Raw genomic sequence first — 19,489 nt, forward strand, 5'->3', positions numbered from 1 at the left:
AGAGGGCCAATCAAGAGATCTTGAGAGGCATCAAACCCCGGCTTATGGTTCCTTTGCAACGGACGCCGGGTTGTTGGGTTGAGGAGTTACCTTCAGTTTTATGGAGCGCCAATACCACACCCAACAGATCGACAGGCTACACGCTGTTCTTCATGGTTTATGGAGCAGAAGCGGTTCTTCCTAGTGACGTCCGTCATGACTCGCCTCGTGTAGCGGCATATCTTGAAGCGGATAACGAGAAGGCATGGCAGGAAGCTCTTGACCTGTTAGATGAGGAGCTTGACATGGCGGCAGCCCGTTCGGCGATTTATCAGCAAGATCTGCGTCGTTATCATAGCCGCCGGGTTAGAACCAGAACCTTTCAAGAAGGAGATTTGGTGCTTCGACTCATCCAGGATCAGACGGATATGCACAAGCTATCCCCCCTTGGGAAGGGCCTTTTGTGATCAGCAAGGATTTGCACAATGGGGCGTACTACCTAATCGATGTTCGCGAGCGTAAAGACTCACGTAAATCGGAGGAGGAGACCAACCGGCCGTGGAATATTGCTCATCTTCGGCCCTACTATACTTGAGCTACAGGCTCTGCTTATGTACATATTATGACATTGTATATATTATGATCAATATAATAAACCGGAACCTCAGCTAAAGCGGGGTATCTGTTGTTTTCTTACATCACATGTGGTTACATGGAGCTTACAAAGCGGCGTCCGGTTTACCCCTTGATTTAGCTTCTTAAAGCTTGATATCAGATCACTTGGGGGCTTGGTCGTATCCGAACCATAGCTACACCTCTTGATCGGCGCAATGCCACAGCATCACTTGGGAGCATGGTCGAACCCGAACCATGGCTACGCCTCTTGATCGACGTAAAGCCACAGAATCACTTGGGGGCTTGGTCGTATCCGAACCATAGCCACGCCTCTTGATCGGCGTAATGCCACAGCATCACTTGGGAGCATGGTCGAACCCGAACCATGGCTACGCCTCTTGATCGGCGTAAAGCCACAGAATCACTTGGGGGCTTGGTCGAACCCGAACCATAGCAATGCCTTTTGATCGGCGTAATGCCACAGCATCACTTGGGGGCTCGGTCGAACCCGAACCATAGCAACACCTCTTGATCAAATTTGGGGCCCGGCAGCCCGTGAAAAGCCTCGACTACAACGGTTTTATTTGCCTTTTGCTAAGTTTCATTTTCTTTTGCTAAGATTTGTGATGTTTTCAAACCAGTGTTTATCAACCCGGTTGGGCTGTCAACTACAAGTTGTCAGTACATGACCAAGTTATAATTCGGAGACTATCAGCCCGGTCTGGTTTTGACTCATAGTCACCAGTATGGAATAAGCCGGTGTTTATCACAACCTCGAACGGTTTTGTTGTAAACCGGCATTATATAACAGGAGATACTTTTACTCCGGATTAAGGTTATTACCTTCATTACAAGGTTGGTCAGCCAACACTATGCCTAAAGGTCGCAAGTATCATATATTTCCATACTTGGTTTTCTTTTACAACCTTGGTTATAAAACTTGGTCACATATATAGTTGGGTATCATGACCCGCCCGGTGGTAAACCGCTAGGGCGCTTTAAGTTTTTATTTGCAGGAACAACTGGAATAAATAGCTATGGATTATGAACATCATATCTCAAGCATGGCGGATTAACACGCATCAGTTTCAGATAAATATGCACGAAGGCATAACAGACCAAGTGTTTTAACTAGCCTATTACAAGGCGTTTCAGTTCCCAAAGGAATAATTGTTTCTCAATAAACATTGCAATATGGAAGATTAAACTGGCCCCCGGGTTATGATCACTGAGCAGCTTGACCTGACGGCTGCGGGTCATCTTGCATCGGTTCTTCTTCTTCGTCCCTACCGAGCGGCTGGAAGTCAACAATTGTCCAGTCGATCCCAGTTAAAGCTTGGAACACAGCTTCGTCGCTTATAAGGGTGGACGGTTCAATATCAGGGGCATAAGTGTGCTTACGGATTGGAGGGATCGGGTTTTGAGCCTCAGGAGCTGGCGCTGCAACCCGTTTGTTATTGATATCATAACTCGCCTGATAATGTGAAAGATCAGCCTCTTCAGCAAGTTGACAAGCCAGTGGACGTACTTCCCGGTTTATGGCACGGAGATCTTCAGTGCAAAATTCTGATCCGTCTTCTTTCAAGCTTGGGTAGCCTTTAGCCACGTCCGTCGGGCATCCTTCAAACTCCCCGTGTACTCACACATCAAACCGGGGCGCCGGCTTAAGGGCAGAATGCTCCAGCTTATCCAGCAACGAGCAAGGTCAACTCCTGTCAAACCGTTCGCCATGAAGGCTCTAAGCTTTGATAGTTGGGGAGCATAGTTGGCCCGTTCTCTTGCTGTCATCCTCTGAGGAAACGGGTGTGTGTTGCTCAGGCATTCAGGGCGGTAACCCGGCAGGGGGTTTTCATCAGATGGAGAGGTATCCATGCAGTAAAACCAAGTTTGGTTCCACTCTTTGGGGTGACCGTGGAGTTTGGGATGGGGGAAGGTGACTTCTTTCCTCTTCTGAACCGCCATTCCGCCCAGTTCCGTATTGGGTCCATCTGAGAACTCGGTGCGACGGTTTAAGTGAAAGAAATCCCTAAACAGTTCGACTGTAGGTTCCTCTTGCAGATAAGCTTCACAGAATACTTGGAGATGGCAGATGTTGGTACCAGAGTTGGGACCGATGTCTTGAGGGCGCAGCTGAAAATTGGCTAGCACATCTCAGAATTTTTTTGAACCGGGAGGGCTAAAACCTCGTCCAAGATGATCAGCAAACACGACTACTTCTCCATCCTTGGGTGGAGGAGGATTTTCCGGGCCAGGGACCCTCCAGTGGATGACATCTTTCGTGGCTAGGGCACCCGTTTTAACAAGGTTGTTTAATTGCTCCTTGGTTACTCGAGAGGGAGCCCAATTGCACTCATAAACTTGTTTAGCCATGACAAGGAAAATCTGAAACATGAGTATTACCGGTTTAAGATTTACAGTGGACAACTATACAGCGGTACGAGGATACTAGCATATTGGTAAACCGGAGTCTGACAATGGAACGGTGTAATGCATTGGCGGTTCAACAGGGGACTAATGGTATCTACCGGGTCATCATTTTTTTCTGTGAGGTTAAACCGGCCAATCTGGTATTCAAAGGGTGTAAGAGAAGGAAGAAACAAGTTTCACATCTTGCTATGGTAATTTCAGATGTACCGCGCATAGGAAAAACAAAATATATTCTGACCTAAATTCCAGTATACTGAAGGTTCACCAAGATGAGATGAGTTGGATATCAAACAGGTGCTGAAACTGCTAAAGCACGAGATCTATGTGGTTTAAACTACTACCGCACGAGACCTATGTGGTTTTTGGATCTAACCCATGGATATAAATAAGGGAAAAGAAGGGCGGCGACGAACACTGATGAACGGCAGAAACCCTAAGTGCAGATCTATGGTAAGAGAAAGAGGAGACTTACGGATGCTGTAGAGCAGCGGCGGCGCGCGGAGGAGCTCTGGTACGTTCAGCTCGATGCAGTGGCCAAGGTTGGTGCAGCAGTCGAAGGTTGACGGCGGCGGCCGAGGTCGAAGGTTCGGGCGTCGCGAGGAGGAAGATGAAGCGAAGAGGCACGAGGGGGAAACTGGAAAGACCCCCTGGCCCTATTTATAATGAGATAAAACGATAGATGCGAAAATCGAGGAGCCGGATTTTTTGATATGAGGTGATGCTGTCGCCTCGATTGTCGGAGGCTTGTTAATGACATGTGACGTCACGGCGGTTTACCATGATCCTAGCAAATGATGTCACGGCGGTATACAAGATTGTGTGAAGATGTTGAAGAAGAAATTTTCTTAAAGTATTGAGGATTGACATGAACCAGTTCAAATCAATCTCGGGCCTAATGTTGGGGATATTACCACTGGGCGTAAACCGGCCGGGAGAGGCCGGGTTAACTTCATAAGTAGTTCATCTGTATCTGAAGCCCATGAAGACAGACGGTGACGCTTCATGAAGGCCCAGGGCCCAAAGCCGGTTTAAGGCCTGTAGACACAAACCGGCATTGAGATGTAAACTTGTGTTGTAAGATAGAAGTAGCAGGGACCGAGCCAGACACGATTATGAGCCGGCCTCAGAGTCTGTAAACCGACGGGCGTCAACCCATGTATATAAGGGGACGACCCGGCGGCGGTTCAGGGACAACAGACAACAACTCGAGACTCAGGCAAAGCGTATTCGCTCCCTGGTCATCGAAACCCCATCAATTCCATCACAACTAGACGTAGGCTTTTACCTTCATCGAAGGGGCCGAACTAGTATAAAACTCTCTTGCGTCCCTTGTCCGCTTTAACCCCTTCAGGCTAACCCGTAGCGATGTCTCCACGACTAAGTCCTTTCTCTAGGACATCTGCCGTGACAAAACCACGACAATAACCCTCAAGAACTACATGCAATTCATATTTATTAGGGGGAGAGTCTGCATCATCACTATCTTCAATATTATCAGTTTCAATAATTTCATTCTCTCTAGCCCTAGCAAGTTGTTCATCAAGAAATTCACCAAGTGGCACAGTAGTATCAAGCATAGATGTAGTTTCATCATAAGTATCATGCATAGCAGAAGTGGCATCATCAATAACATGCGACATATCAGAATGAATAGCAGGAGCAGGTTTAGGTGTCGCAAGCTTACTCAAAACAGAAGGTGAATCAAGTGCAGAGCTAGACGACAGTTCCTTACCTCCCCTCGTAGTTGAGGGATTAATTTTTGTTTTCTCGTCCTTCAAGTTCTTCATAGTGACCAGAAGATATAAATCCCAAGTGACTCAAAGAATAGAGCTATGCTCCCCGGCAACGGCGCCAGAAAATAGTCTTGATAACCCACAAGTAGAGGGGATCGCAACAGTTTTTGAGGGTAGAGTATTCAACCCAAATTTATTGATTCGACACAAGGGGAGCCAAAGAATATTCTCAAGTATTAGCAGTTGAGTTGACAATTCAACCACACCTGGATAACTTAGTATCTGTAGCAAAGTGTTTAGTAGCAAAGTAATATGGAAGTAACGGTAACAGTAGCAAAAGTAATATTTTTGGGTTTTGTAGTGATTGTAACAGTAGCAATAGAAAAGTAAATAAGCGGAGAACAATATGTGAAAAGCTCGTAGGCATTGGATCGGTGATGGAGAATTATGCCGGATGCGGTTCATCATGTAACAGTCATAACATAGGGTGACACAGAACTAGCTCCAATTCATCAATGTAATGTAGGCATGTATTCCGAATATAGTCATACGTGCTTATGGAAAAGAACTTGCATGACATCTTTTGTCCTACCCTCCCGTGGCAGCGGGGTCCTAACGGAAACTAAGGGATATTAAGGCCTCCTTTTAATAGAGTACCGGACCAAAGCATTAACACATAGTGAATACATGAACTCCTCAAACTACGGTCATCACCGGGAGTGGTCCCGATTATTGTCACTTCGGGGTTGCCGGATCATAACACATAGTAGGTGACTATAGACTTGCAAGATAGGATCAAGAACACACATATATTCATGAAAACATAATAGGTTCAGATCTTAAATCATGGCACTCGGGCCCTAGTGACAAGCATTAAGCATAGCAAAGTCATAGCAACATCAATCTCAGAACATAGTGGATACTAGGGATCAAACCCAAACAAAACTAACTCGATTACATGATAGATCTCATCCAACCCATCACCGTCCAGCAAGCCTACGATGGAATTACTCACACACGGCGGTGAGCATCATGAAATTGGTGATGGAGGACGGTTGATGATGACGACAGCGACGGATTCCCCTCTCCGGAGCCCCGACGGACTCCAGAACAGCCCTCCCGAGAGGTTTTAGGGCTTGGCGGCGGCTCCGTATCGTAAAACGCGATGAATCCTTCTCTCTGATTTTTTCTCCCCGAAAGTGAATATATGGAGTTGGAGTTGGAGTTGAGGTCGTTGGAGCGTCAGGGGGCCCACGAGGCAGGGGGCACGCCCCCACCCTCGTGGACAGGGTGTGGGCCCCCTGACGTGGATTCTTCTTCCAGTATTTTTAATATTTTCCAAAAATATGTTCCGTGGAGTTTCAGGTCATTCCGAGAACTTTTGTTTCTGCACATAAATAACTCCATAGAAAGTCTGCTGAAAACAGCGTCAATCCAGGTTAGTTCCATTCAAATCATGCAAGTTACAGTCCAAAACAAGGGCAAAAGTATTTGGAAAAGTAGATACGACGAAGACGTATCAGCCACTAATTCTCAATATGGTGCGCCACTACTATGAATATTAGGAATTATTATTTTTTGCTTTTCTGGTATTTGCACAGGTTACAAAATACGTTACAGCACATAATATAAACATCACACAATAGAATTCATCATATTAGTCTCCAAATTCGAAATAGCGAACAAAGTTCAAACATTAGCCAAGTTTAGGTCTCGAGACATTAGCAAAGTTCATCATATTAGCCGAGTTTGTCGTCACATTAAAAAGTCGATATCGATCATCTAAACTACCATCACATAGAAGAGAGTTGCGGTCACGATGAGCATCATCGCGATGAAACTGGTCTTCACCCGGTTCCTCCTCCGCTCCCTCCTCTCTCCCGCTAGAGATAACACGCGTATCTAGCTTCCGCCTCCGCCCTAGTGGTGTACCCTTTGTAACTGTTACCGCTGAAACGGTGAACCTGTCTCCGACACTCCTCCCAGTCGTCGTAGACTCCGGGAACCTTACCCTTGTACACGACATACGACGGCATCTCTATGCACTAGACAAACAAAACATTAGTCGCAATTCACAGATAATATATAAGCAATATATAAGTATGCAACAAAAGGATCGGAAGAGAAAAGCAACACACTAATAGCACGATTCATGGTCCTACTAATAAATAGCATCGATTACATATAAGTTGAACGACTGTCCAAACTAAAGAGACATACAAGTTCATTAAAGTTTAATTACAACATGAGCTAATCGATATTTCAGAACTACATAGCATCAATACTTTTGACTCGACTTAGGGACCGGAGCGTGGATGAAGCCGCCGTCTTTCGTGGTGGTCATGAATGTGCGGTCATTGTCAGCCTGCATTTGTAGCGTTGTTTCTATTTCACTATTGGACAGTTGATATTCGAGGTAGAACTGCCCCGAGGTACGAAGGACATCTTGATAGATGATTTCCGCAAACTCCGACTGGATGCGAAAGAATTCTTGTCTGATGTCCTCGTCCTAGATTCCCGACAAGCGTGCGGCCCAATCTTTGAGATTATTTGGTAGCATTAGGTGATTATGGTCCCGTACGATCGCCCGCATGTGATAGAGGGTGTAGTAGGCATCCTTCTGACTGCCAGGCGGCTGCTTGACGCAGGGGAACGTCGTTACGTGGGTGAACACGTGCTTGCCGTACCTACAAATTGGCCTCCTGAATGTGCCTCCAGATTTGGCATAGCCGGGGAGAGCATCATCAAGAACTTTCTTGATATTTGTGTAGTCTTTCTTCGACTGACGGTCCGAGTCAAAATACGTGGCCATGGAATATTTCGGGCTTACGAGGATGAGTGTGCAATGTGTGTCACTGCACAAAACAACGAATGTTAGAAAAAAGGAACGATCGAAATCTATGAAATCATATGTTACGGGGCGGTGAGGGGATGACTTACTCGGAAAAGTATGGCATGAGGAAGTTATCCTTATCTGGGCTCGCCAGAATGACGCCTTCGAGGTATGAACTAGCGACTTGCCGGTCCCCAGCGCTTCCCAAGATCTTGGCACGCATGTAGAAGGGGTCGACTATCACGATGTCCGGGGTCTTGTCTCTAATGATCCGCATCTCCATACTCAGCTTAAATAGCCGAACGAAGGTGTAGTGCAGCGGATGAAGGTTAAACATAGCGAAGATGTCATCAAACCGCAGGACGATCATACGCCCGATGGTGCTATCGACAAAGCCCTTGCCCTCTGGCACCTTGGCCACGAAAACTGGGTATGCCACATCATTCTCGGAGAGACGCCGCTTCTCCATAGAAAGAACACTGTCATGCAGACGCCGCATAGCACCGGTTGCAGCATTGAGCAGATTAGTCGGTAGCATCGACCTACCCGCCACATGCACCCTCCTCGAGATATCCTTAGGTATTGGTGGCCCATCCTGAGCACGGATCATACTCGGTGCCGGTTGGCTCGCACCCTTGTTATTTTTTCTTTTCCGTCCCTTCTGCTTCTTCTGCTGTAATGGGATCGAGTTCTGCTCAGAGACCACCTTCTTGAGTGTGTTGGGGCTGATAATATTTCGCACCTCGGCTATTTGAGTCTCGGTGAAGGCGGGAGCTGGAGGCGTCTCCTGAGAACTGAACGCCAGACGACGCCTGTTGCAATTGGGTTTCTCCGCGGTACCAGCTAGATCACGATCGTCTTTTGCAAGGTTGGGTTCTTGAGAAGGAGGCCCCAAGAATTCGTCACCGTACCCATGTTCATTGAAGTACTTATCGATGTTGGAAAATGTACCGTTGTCATCGTCCGGATCCTGTGCCATATGCATGTCCGGATCATCTGACGGCGGTCTTGCCATGGCTTGGCGTCGGCACGACTGGCGGTGTTGTCTGTGGGGTGGTGTCCCCCGCCCCCAAACGAATCTGGCTCTTCGGCCAAAGCATGGACCAGCCTAAGAAGGCGCTGAGGGTCATCACATCATCTACGTCGGCCCCAGGGGGTTGATACGGAGGTAACAAGTCGTCGCAGCCCCGCAGCACCCGAACCAGTTGAACCCTATACACGGTGGGTGGCATCGGATTACCGTGGAACACGCGGTTGCCCGGTTCAACGATTTTGGCCTTGGCGACATCGATCAACTCGCCGTCCACGAAGTGCAGGAGAGTGCATGGAACGTTGGCGGCACCCTGCGAAAACATGTAGGGCGTCAGGGATGCCCAGTCAAAGGCAAGGAGATGAAGTCATCGGCCGAGGCTTAGTTAACGTGATGGTGTCGAGCTCGGCTAATGTCGAGGCACCGCCAACGGCGGGCGTGCAAGTGACGGAGGGGCCGCTTGCTTCCGAGGTGCCGGCCGGCGTATTCTTCCCACACCCGGGTGCATTAAGCTCCAATGCCGGCGCCGACGCCGGAGACACCAATGCCGCCTCCGCCGGAGACACCAATGCCGGCGTGTTGTGCGAGTTACTGCCCGTGAAGCTGGGAATCGGGGCGGCCCCTGTTGGCCGCCCGCAATCCACGCCTGCAGCCCCTCAAGCAAGGTAGGCATAATGGCGGTGATCGTCGCTCCCAGTTGGTCTCGCACTTGCTCTTGGACTATCTCCGGAATCCACGCCACTTGTGCCTTGAGTTCTTTAACCTCGCGCTCCTGGCTTTCCGGGCTGGTCTTTCTCTCCTTTCGCGGCGTCCTCATAGCTGTGAGGTTCTTCCTCCATCTCTTGGGACAGCTCCTAGAATGGCTTGCCCGAACCGCCGGCCTCATCGTTGTCGGCCATGTTCGCTCTAAATAGGAAAAAAGGCTACTAGAGTTATTGGATGAGATCAGGGTAGTATCTATTCTTCTCAGATTTAGAGGAATATTTATGTTTCGGTTGAGAATCGGGCACCTTCTAGGTCAAGAAAATTGGGCATGACCTTTGCTAATTTTCTTGACCTAGGAGTGCCCCATTCTCAACCGAAACGGAAATTAATCAACATTTCACGAGAAAGGGGTCCTTTCACATCAGAAGCTGCCAGCATTGGAATCAGAAGCTGCCAGCATTGAACATCAGAAGCTGCCAGCATTGGAATCATTTCATAAGATATTTTTATCAAGCATCCACATCCACTCGAATCAATAGAGCAAATGGATCATTTCATCTAGCTCATGCCAGGCAATCAACCAAACCAAATATGTACATGAAAGGTTCATCAACATCAGTCAATTAAGATACTACACCATAAGCTTCATCCAGCACATGCCAGGCAACCTAGCAAATATGTACAAGCAAGGGGTCATGTTTACCTATAGTTATTAGGCCTTGCCTCACTGCTACTATTTTGTAATTAGTACACCTCATACACTAATGCTCCCAGCTGTGCTAACCACTTAACCAACAAAGACTCGACTGTTGTCATATATCAATGTCTTCCAGAATTTGTGAACAAACACAATGTATTCATATTCTTCAGTTGAGAAATTTATTTAAGTTCCCAAGTCAATTATAAACATGTTGTTGTGTGAACCGGAGGAAAGTAGATGCTGTAAAATTACAGCCAAACAAAATGAACGATACAAATTGTGTGCTCATAAGGAAAATAGCAGTACTACCGTCATTAATAAGTGGAACATAGCAGAGAAATACAAAATACGTCATGACCAAACTGCAGTAACAACCAGCAGTCATATTCAACATTTAATTAAAGTATAAGAAATTATATGACACCAGTAATGAAACAATACTCAGCATGATTGATAATTGCCCATAATCAGGAGTTACAGTTCACACCTAAATAAACTTCAAAACTATATAACAGTATAAACAAGCTGTCAAGTGACCCCTGTATGTACATGTGACATAAAGCAGTAGCAACTGACTAAAAAAGTAGCATGCCTCATGATAGTAGTACTGAGCACAATCAGTAAAGCCTTAGACTAGTAATTCATGCCTTTTATCCTAACAGTGTTACAAAACTGATAACAATAGCACAATTAACAGTACTAGAAAACCAGCAACTATATCCATAGTGCCAACAACAGTAGAAACAACCTAGAACCACTTGAACTACATACAGTAGGATGTCAATAACATAGTGGCATTATCCAAGTTCTTACACAAACCAGAACAACAAATCAGATACATAAGCAAGACCATGACCACAGGAGCAACTAAAGGGATAGCAGCAATTACTGGCAACATTAGAATAACCTTTAGTTTGTCCTAAAACAATCACCAGTAGCAACAGCAACACACAGCAGCAGGAGCCGCGGCGGCCAATAGAGCAGCAAGCCGCAGCCGTAGCGGAGCAGCAGAAGACCGCGGCGAGGCCGGCGTGCACGCCCAGAAGCAGCCGCAACACGCACGCACACACGTACGTACGCGTATTCGGGAGCTCGGACGAGCTCGGAAACGACGGCAAACGGTGACGAACCGAAGGGGAAAAGTAGGGGATCGACAGAGGAGCTCACCGTGACCTGCAGGTGAGCAAAGCGGGCTCGGGGGAGAGCTCGCCGGAGTGAATTGTCGACGGAGTCCACCGGGCCGAGGAGGAAGCCGGTGGTGGGGAAGGCGTCGCGGGGGCGTCCGGCGTCCTGCGGCTTGTCCGGGGAGACGTAGTCGAGGGAGGTGGAGTGCTTGGGCACGACGGTGTGGCACGAGGTCGACGGTTGCCACGGCGGTGCGAGGTGGCCGGTGACGGGCGCGTCGCGCGCGGGTTGCCGACGCGGATCTGGGGGAGAGGAGAAGGCGGAGAGGGCGAGGGGAAGCGCGAGGGGGCAAGTGGGGAGGGGGGCCCGAGGAGGCAGGGCGGCGGCGCAGTGGGTCGGGGCGGCGGCACAGGTCGGGGGCAGCAGGTCGAGGGCTGAGAGAGGTGTGAGATTGGGGATTGGGGATTTGGAATCTTTTAGTGGGGGGAGGGTTAGCAATGGCGCACCTTTTAGGGGTGCGTCATAAAAATTGGTATATCAATGGCGCACCTTTTAGGGGTGCTCCATAAACACCGTGATAGCAATGGCGCACCTTCTCCTGGTGCGCCATTACTAACTTCTTTTTTATTTTTTTGGATTTTTAGTTGCATGTAATAATTTAAGATTTAAGATAAAAGAAAAGGAAAATGCAAATGGAGTGATAAAACCATTGTGCAAAGATTTAGAATTAGATGACATGGTTGAAATCAAGTGATACATGTAATAATTTAGTTGCATGTAATAATTGAGCTTGCCACTGACACACACACGCGGCCGACACGTCGTGATTCGATCTTAGCTATCTTTTCACAATCTTCTTGCCCTTCTTTTTCGCAAACGGAGTTCTTCTCTTGAACGGACGTCCTTTAGGTAGGGTGGTCCTGCTTCTTCTTGTGGTGTATGGTACTTCATCGTCGTCATCATCTTCCATCTTCGGGTCGCCGTACTTGTCGAAGTCTTGCTCATTGGCGACTCCATCCATTCCGATGATGTTCCTTTTGCCTCTCCTCACGACAACACGACTGGGCTTTGACGGGTCGGTAATGAAGAAGCATTGGTCCACTTGGTAAGCCAGTACCCATGGCTCTTTTTCGCGGTGACGTTTGCGCCCGCGGTCTTGGATTTTTCTCCAGGTATAACCATGGTGGTGAAATACCGGTCTTTTTTTAGGACGCTCTTGGCCCATCTGACACGGAACATCGGGACCTTCTCCCCAGCGTAGCTCAGCTCCCAGATCTCCTCGATCCTTCCGTAGTATCTGTCCTTGTCGTTACCGGTGTAGGATTCCATCGTTACCCCGGAGTTCTGATAATCGCTCTTCATGTTCTTGTCCTCGGTGCAGAATGTGTAGCCGTGTGATATCGTACGCCTCATAGGTCATCAGGTTGTGCTCGGCGCCCTGTGACAAGGCGAATATGAGTTTTTCTTTTGCGGAAGAATCCTCATGTAAAGGGTACGACAGAAGCTTCTCCTTGAACCAACGCGTGAAACATGAGTTGTGCTCTTTGATTATATCTCCGTCCGTCCTCTATTGGCCTCGGTCATTGTACGTCTTCTCAATAAAGGTTTTGTGCTCTACCACCCAAGGATCGACCACATCTATGTGTTGTAGCGCGACTAGGTTTGCTCTTTCAAAGTCGGCGAGTCGACCCTTGAAGTCGACATGCATTTCGCGACGACCCTCGCGGTGACCCCATCCAGCGAGCCTGCTGAGGTGCCTGTTGACGGGCAGACCAACGGGGTTCTAGATGCCTAGATAATTCATGCAATAGGAGATGCACTCTTCGGTCAGAAAGCCCTTGGCTATGCTTCCATCTGGACATGCCCTCTTGCGAACGTATCCTTTGATGACACCATTCATCCTTTCGAACGGCATCATGCTGTGCAGGAACGTCGGCCCGAGTTGGATGATATCCTCCACGATATGGACCAGCAGATGCACCATAATGTCGAAGAATGCGGGCAGGAAGTAGATCTCAAGCTCGCATAGTATCACCACAATCTCTTCCTGTAGCCTTCTGAGTTGCCTCAAGCCAACCGACTTCCGAGAGATGACGTCGAAAAAGTTGCATAGGCCAAATAGCGTTTCACGGACGTGCGCGTCCATGATCCCACGGATTGCAACTGGAAGTATCTGCGTCATCAGCACGTGACAGTCGTGAGACTTCATCCCGCTAAACTTCTGCTTCACTGAGTCTAGGTATCTGCTTATCTTCACAGCGTAACCGTAAGGAAGTTTTACTCCTACGAGGCAGGTGAAAAACTGCTCGATCTCCTCCTGACTTAGAGTGAAGCACGTACGCGGGAGGGCAGTCATATTCGATCTTCATGGCCTTTTTGCCTTTGCGACGACTTCCCGTGTCCTTCGCCTCATCATCATCATCATTAGGGCGTTTTGCGTGAAGCTCCGCCCTGATGCCCATTGATTGCAAGTCTGCCCTTGCTTTCGGCCCATCTTTGGTCCTTTCTGGCATATTGAGCAGGGTACCAAGCAGACTCTCGCACACGTTCTTCGTGATATGCATGACATCAAGGCTGTGAGGCACACGGAGGATCTTCCAGTACGGCAAGTCCTAGAAAATAGACCTCGTTTTCCATACCTTCAGCAGCGGCTCTGGCGCCTTTCGCTTCTTTCCCGGCGGTGGGCACTCTTTCCAATTTTTCAACAGCTCGTCTATTTCCTCGCTGCTCCTCGTACACGGGCGTCTTCGGGGTTCAGTTTCACCATGGAACAGATCCTTGCGTTTTCTCCATGCGTCATCATCGCGAAGCCACCTTCGATGTCCCATGAACACGGTTTTCGAAGACCCGGGATCTCTATCTAGCTGGCGATACTATGTGTCATCCATGCACCTGACGCATGCACAAAATCCGTGGACCACCTGCCCCGTGACATATCCGTAACCGAGATAGTCGTGCACCGTCGTGAGCAGTGCGGCTCTCATAGGGAAATATTCTTTCGCTGCGGCGTCCCACGTATTGGCTGGCGTTTTCCACAGCGTGTCTAGCTCCTCTTTCAGCAGCCCCAGATACAGATTGATGCCGTTCCCTGGTTGTTTCGACCCTTCAATTAGCATACTCATATGAATGTACTTCCTCTTCATGCACATCCAGGGGGAAGGTTGTACATCCACACAAACACAGGCCAGGTGCTATGTGTGCTTCTCTAGCTGCCAAACGGATTGACTCTATCGGTGCTCGCGCCCAGCACGATGTTCCTTGGATCGTCCCCAAATTCTGGGTGTTTGAAGTTCAACGCTTGCCACTGGCTCGCATCCTTAGGGTGACTCAGCATCTTGTATTTTTTATTTATCTCTGGATCATTTCCGTCATCTTCTCGCTTCTTCTCGTCCCTATCCGCTGGCCAACGTAGGAGCTTTGCTAGCTTAGGGTCCGCGAAATACAGCTGCAGACGAGGAGTGATCGGAAAGTACCACACCACTTTTCGAGGAGCTTTCTTCCTCTTCTTGTATCGAGTGACGCCGCACACCGGACATATGGTAGACTCCGCGTGCTCGTCCCGATAAATGATGCAATCGTTTATGCACACATGGTATTTCACATGCGGTAAATCCAGAGGACACACGATTTTCTTCGCCTCCTCGAAACTGGTTGGGCACTTGTTCCCCTTGGGAAGACGTTCGTGCCAGAATGACATGTTCTCGTCGAAGCATGCGTCGGTCATTTTGTGTTTTACCTTCATCTCCAGAGCCATGAGCGTTACTTTCAGGCGGGTATCCTCGGGCCTGCATCCTTCATACAATGGGGTAACCGCGTCTATCTCCAGTTGATCCAGCTTGGCTTTCTCTCAGGCGGCAGCTCTTGCGTTACCCGTCTGCTTGAGAAGCAGCTGTTGAATATGAGGGTCATGCACCCAGCCCATCGATGGTCCATCGTCATCTGCTCCGGCATCTTCATATTCATGATCATGCCCTTCGTCTTGATCTTCCTCATCATCATGTCCGGAATCTTCTACACGATGATTGTGTCCTGCATCTACTTCGTGATCATGTCCTGGAGATTCTTCATCTTCTCGCCCGCCCTCGCCGCTATTGTCTTGCTGCCCTTCCTTATTTCTTGCCCGGCCCCCATAGACTACTTCATAATCATCTTCATTACCTTGCCACCGATAGCCATCCATGAAACCACGCAAGAGCAGGTGGTCCCGCACCTGTCTGGAATCCGGGTCCATAAGGCTCTTCAGCTTGCATCTTCGACACGGACATGTTATCTCCGTCTCGTTCTTTTGAAGCATCTCGGCCTTCGCGGAGCTCAAAAACCTATTCACGATGCCTTCGGTCATCGTGCGGACCATGGTCGCCTGCGGGGTAGAGCAAAACGATATTTTAGAACCAAAAAAAATTGGCATGACTTTGCCTAAAAATAGGACCAAAAAGAATGCATAGTGCCAAATTCTCGCCGAAACGGAAATGAATCAACATTCCGGCAAAATATTGGCAACTATCGCATTTCAAATACCGGTACCTGCAAACACAAACATATGCAACACCACAAACATACGTAGATCTAGGCCATAAAAAGTGTGTATGTTGTTGGAGGGAGAAAAAAGTAGATCTAGAACATAAAGAAATCTTTCGCCATACTTACCCATCAAAAAAAGGAAATTTAACCACTTAATTTGGGTGAATCTATGGTGCAAATGAGGTGAGGAGGAGGAGGCAGCCGAGACCAAGCTTGGTAGAGGTGGAGAAAATGAAATGAAGAAAGTGAGTGTGGTAGGTGGCTGTCAAAAATATCTAGCTGCTCTCAGGTTACCAATGGCGCACCTCCTAAGAATGCGCCATTGGTAACCAGGGTTACTAATGGCGCACCTGGTGTGTGGTGCGCCCTTACTAGTTTTGAAAAAAAATAAAAAAAATTGTTAGTAGTGGCGCACCGTGGATGTAGTGCGCTATTACTAGTTAAAACTAGTAATGGCGCACCAAACCACGGTGCGCCACTGGTAAGTCTGGGGAGGGGGGTGTGCCCAGGAGAAACTTAGCGGTGGCGCACCACACACAAGGTGCGCCATTAGTAATATAAACATTAGTGGCACACCCATGCATGGTGCGCCACTGCTATTTATACATAGTGCGCCACTAATGTCTATATTAGCTATAGCTTTTTTTCTAGTACTGTTGGCTTAACAAAATGAACTAGCTTCGCTAAATGGACATTTATGTAGCACAACATTAATAGTCTCATTCAAACAAGGAGCAATCTTTTTGCAAAGGACGCTAATAGCCAGCAAACATTCGTTGGGGGATGGGATTTGCGAACGTTTTTACTGGTAGATTGATCAGAGACGCATGACAATTCTTCACAACCTCATGGCAGTTTCCTCAGAGAAAGACATTTTGTCTTCCAAAAACTGCCACCATTTGATCTCACGTCGCAACTAAAATTCTTAGAAAAATGTGTTCGTTTGCCACCCCTCCTCCCAGGGAATGCTCGCCAGTTAGTGTTTCCGTTTCACAAAAACAATGTCTCTCTTATTACAAGACATCCATTGAGTTTCGTTTTCTTCTTGCTAGAAATTAAGACCCAGCATGAAATCCAATAGAAAGACAAGGTGAATATATGGTAGTATCTTGTTTTCTTTTCGTTGCTTTGTTATTTTGTGAGTGCCGAAATTGTTCAAAATAAATAAATATCGAGTGCTGCCAATACCATAAAACGGCTCTCACACGCCACCTCTTATAGTGCACACCCTTAGTCTCCGGCAACGATGGTTACTTGTCTTCTTCACATGGGTGTTGCCTTCTTAGAATAAGAACATGAGGGCCGTTGCTCTCCTCTGTGGAAAAAGATTCGCCCTACGGTGACCGTCAGATGCAGGTGATTTTTCAGCCTCATGATTTCTGTGGCGTTCCTTAATTTTCTCACATACTCCCTCCGTCCCATAATGTAAAACGTTTTTTCACACTAGTATAGTGTCAAAAAGCGTCTTACATTATGGGATGGAGGGAGTACTAAGTAAGTGCCAAAAAGAGATAGAGAGTGCCAAGGAACCTTTGTAAAAGGATGGTTACTTGTCCTCTTTAGTTAGACACTGGGAGCATGGCGGGGGTGCGTGTGTGTGTGCATTTGGGTGCGCGCGTGCATGTACACGTGATGCGCCGTAGTAGTAGGACTCCGTTGGCGAACTGGTCCGGGTGATCCAGGCGGTCTGTTGCGGGCTCGACGCGAGCTGAGCGCGTGCGTGCGCGTAGTGGCCGCGGCCAGAGCGGGCCAGATTGTGGACTCGGTTGAGTGGAGGCGTGTGCGTCGTGCCCAGTGCTGGCCCAGGGTATAAAACCCGTGTGGGGTTCGTTGTAAACGGTGTGGTGTAGCTCGAGTTTGTTGCTTGAGGAAAAACTTGGCCGTCGTTCTGGCTGGGCGTTCGAGCGCCGGGAGCACCACCATGTCCTCTGTTCTTCTCCTTTTTCTTCTTCCTCCGTCGGGTTTGAGCCACAGCAAGGCGACAAAGATAGAGAGAGGTAGGCTAGAGGGAGAGCTAGGGCAAGGTTAGACACCAACAGATTTTGTTCTAAAGAAAGTCTGCAGGGGACACATAATCTGTTTAATTTTAGACCTCAAAGTCTAAACAAAGTCTTAGGGGACATATTTTGTTTTATAGAAAGTCTATAGTCTGTTCTATAGAAAGTGTTCATTTTGTTCTATAGAAAACCTAAAGATCAGCAAACAAAGTTTATTTATTCCAAGAAATAAAATATTAAACAAGGCACAGTCATTAGATTGGCTTAATCTGGGGAATAAAATATTAGAGCGGGAGGAACCGTCATTAGAATAGCTTAATAAAGTATTAACGAAAAAGGGTTTCCCCGCTTTATAGTATAAAGAACAACCGCAATACATCCGAGAGACGATACAAACTCATGCCACCAACGCACACAACACACACACCCAAGAAAAGATACAAAGGTGCCGGGCACCGAAACACCACTCCACCGACCACCAAGCTAACTACGAATATGCAAAGGAGACCGCTTGGAGCCAACGGAGACCTCCATCATGACAAACCACCTTGGAGAGGTGAAACGGACAACGACAAAGCCAGGACTCCAGAGCGGTGCCTCCCAGAAGGTAACGACCATAGAGCCGCCACCTCCCGATCCAGAGATCAGGTTTTCACCTGGAGGGAGGCGGAGGGAGAGGGAACGCCGCGACGGAGCCTTCGGGAAGGGTACGACGTCACCGACGCCGCCACCATCGGCCAAAACACGGCTGGACAGGTGATATACCCCGGCGCTCACCTCCCCCCGACGCACCCTAGCTTTGCCAACCACCCACAACCAAGCCACCCGCGTGGCCATTGTTGCTTGCCCGCACCTGAGACGCATGCTCCGCCCAAGAACGTCGCGCCTCCCACCACCCGGGCCGCCGGCCTACATACGGACCTCCCCAAGAGCAGCCAAAGTGACCAGCTTTGGTCCGAGAGGACACCCAAAACCGACGCAACCGCAGCCCCCATCCCGCCTTGAACTGCCTGGAGCTGCCGCCACACACAAACGGATGGGGAATGGGGAGGAGGGGGAGCGGACGCATCCACGGCCGGCACACCTCGTGCCGGCAACGGGCAACCTGAGCGACGACGCCGCCCATCCCTCCCACCAACCTCCCCACCGGACACCCACTGTGCCGCCCCACCGCGGCGGTCGAAGTAGATCCGCACAAGGCCACCAACGAAGGTCCGTCCACCGGCAAGGGGACCCCGCAGACCGCCACCTACTACCAAGATCGCTCACCGAGAAGTCCAACCATACCGCTCGCCGACGTCCAGCCACCGAAGCCAGCTGGAATCCGGCCAACACGTCCGCCAAGGCCGCCGCTGCTGCGCCGCCACCCCTACCAGCCACCAGCCGAGGCAAGGGCGGCCGCCCGCAGCCCAGGTCATCCTGGACCCGCACCGCTGGCCAGGCCGGACCTGGAGCAGCCGCCGCTGCCCGGAGCAGTCACCACCGCCGTCCCACCAGCGCGCACCACCAGCCATCCGCGCCCACAACCGCCTGACGAGATCCAGGTCGGGCCGCGACCTAGACCTCCGCCATCAGCGCTGCAGGGACGCCCGCCACCTCCCAGCCGCCGGATCGGCGTGTCACTGCCACCGGGAACCCCGCCGGATCCCGCGCCCCCACGAGTAGCATCGCCCGTGCCGCCGGAATCCCGAACAGGGGAGAGAGGGAGATGCCCAGCCGCCACCCGCGGCGCACGGGCTTCGCCCGGTGGCGCGCTCCAACGGCGGCGAGGGGGAGGAGGAGCCGAGAGGGGGAGCTTGGGCTGGCGGCGGATCTAGGGCTCCC

The sequence above is a fragment of the Triticum aestivum genome, chromosome 7D (assembly GCF_018294505.1).
Source record: "Triticum aestivum cultivar Chinese Spring chromosome 7D, IWGSC CS RefSeq v2.1, whole genome shotgun sequence".
Taxonomy (NCBI): domain Eukaryota; kingdom Viridiplantae; phylum Streptophyta; class Magnoliopsida; order Poales; family Poaceae; genus Triticum; species Triticum aestivum.